This window comes from Echinops telfairi, unplaced genomic scaffold (assembly GCF_000313985.2).
Source record: "Echinops telfairi isolate 266 unplaced genomic scaffold, ASM31398v2 ScPeMD7_7472;HRSCAF=8510, whole genome shotgun sequence".
Classification (NCBI taxonomy): domain Eukaryota; kingdom Metazoa; phylum Chordata; class Mammalia; order Afrosoricida; family Tenrecidae; genus Echinops; species Echinops telfairi.
The window spans coordinates 3,372,518-3,374,710 of NW_022111376.1; the positions used below are offsets into that span (position 1 = coordinate 3,372,518).

Here is a 2,193-nt window from a genome sequence, read left to right on the forward strand (position 1 = left end):
ATTCTCTGGCTCCTCCAAGAAGGGCTGGAGCCGCTCCCCAGGGACCTCAGGTGCCGCCTCTTCGACCTCCATGGCCTCCGGGTCTCCGCCCTGGACAAGGCCCTCTTGCCCACAGCTTGGGCCTACTGGGTCTGCCCTGGGGCCGCTGCCCATGCTGGCCACAAGGGCCTCTGCAGGGCCTGCGTGCCCGATGTCACCTGGGCAGGGGCAGGGACAGAGGTAGGGGGAATGTCGCCTCCCTCTACCAGTGCCCTTCACCCTCTGTCCTGGTGTTGGCTCTGCCCTCTGCCTCTGGTGCCCCAGCAGCGGCCAGGCCCGTTCCTCCAGCTGGGCCTGGTCATTCAGGAACAGAATGGCCTCCCATGACTCAGACTCCCGCGCCAGTCCCAGCATCTCCAGGAAACTGGGCACCCTCTCGACCAGTCTCACCTTGCGTAGCGCCTTGTCCAGGGGCCCGATGAGGGTGGCCTTAGTGAGCACCTGCCTCAGGCGCAGGTGGTTGGCCGCGGCTGTGGCCAGGGGACCCTTCTCCACCGCCCTCTGCAGCACGACCTCTAGCCTCAGCACGAAGGTGGACAGGCGCTCGCCTCGGCTGGGCCCTCAGACACCTCAGCCGTGTGGCCGCCTCTGAGTCGGTGTCCAGGAAGACCTGGACCAGGGCGTCCAGGTACTCCTGCGCCTAGAGCATGGGGTTCTCCGCCAGGAACCCGTGTACCAGCCGCAGAGTTGCCACAGCGTTTCGCTGACACGGCCCAGTCAGGCCTCGAACGGCTCCTCCCAGGGGCCCAGCTCCTCGCCCCACGCGGAGAAGACGCCCAGCGGCTGGTAGTGCAAGGTGTCCACCCAGGGCTGGAGCGCCTGGCCTCCTGCAGCCGCATTCTCCTCCTCGCGGAACAACAGGCCCAGCACAGAGAAGCGGCCCAGCCGCCAGCACGCCACTTCCAGGCTGTCCTGCACCTCAGCCTCCTCCCAGTCCTCAGGGATGCCCAGCGCCAGCAGGCCCCTGCCCCTGCTCACCAGCAAGTCGCTCAACATCACCACTGCCATGGCGCCCAAAGCAGCACGGCGAGGCGCGGCTCAGCTCCTTGTGCAATCCTGGAGACGGGAGTGGGAGTGAGCAGGTCAAGGCCACCGCCAGGACCATCCAGGACCACTCTGGTCGCCGCAGCCTACTCTTTTGGGGGGAAGGGCCTGTGCCCTCTGACCAGGCGCGGGCGCCCCCAAGTCTCCTCCTCGGTACCTTCTCCTCCCATTCGCAACCTTCTCTAGAAAGGGGCACTGTGGGCCTTGTCTGTGAGGCTCCCTGCGCCTATGTGGCTCTGTCTGCCCTGTGCCCCTCTCAGATGTGGCCCTGCCTCAGACCAGCAAGGGGCCCGCACACATGCTCCCTTTGGTCTCTGCAGTGAGGACCCAGGCTGGAGGGGCTCAGTGTAGGAGGATGCGGAGCACAGACACCCTTGTCACCCACGAGACCACTGGGCCATTGGAGCGCAAGGGTCTCACAGCTGGGCGGTTGCATCCTCTGGGACAACCATGGCGCCCCATGCAACATGTGATGTCACCGGCCCCCGCCCCATATCCAGCCTGGCTTCACTCCACTGCCCTCCAGGAAGCGTTCTGGGGCCCAGGCGTGGCCAGGGCCAGCACACTGGGGGAGGGGGGCCTGGGCGGTGACAGAGCTGGGTGCGCTCTGAGGTCCCTTCCCCTTGCTTTTCATTTACTTCCCTTCCCAGTGGCACCCCCACCCAGTTGCTGTGCTGGTCGAGGTCCGACACATTGGACCCCAGGCGCCTTGGCGAGGTCATGCGTGTGTTTTCACACACTCACGAGAACACGCGAACACGCACGCATGCACAGGCACAGGCACTCTGCAAACAGCCCGAGGAGCGGACTAGACCAAAGTGCCGGCCCTGTCTGACTAGGGGCCAGAGTGTCCACGCCACTGCAGCAGCGCAGGCCTTTGCAGGTCCCTGGTGGGTGCCTGCCCACCTCCCATGTGATGGCATCCCCCCCTCCCCCCAGGCTGCATGTGACCCAAGACAGGCCTCCAGGGCCCCGCAGGGCTCTGTGTCTGTGGGCCCTTTCCAGCAGCATGGTAGACACCCTAGGGTGCGGGGCTCTTGGGTCCAGCCTGGAAAGGAAGATCCCTGCCTCAGCCCTCCCTGCCCTTGGCAGCCCGGAGGGAGATTGCTC

General features: G+C 65.9%; 1 pseudogene; it reads right to left on the reverse strand.

The window, feature by feature from the left end:
- The window catches only part of LOC101654388, a 33,212-nt pseudogene extending 32,165 nt beyond the window's left edge, over positions 1–1,047 (reverse strand).
- Positions 1,048–2,193: the final 1,146 nt, after the last annotated feature.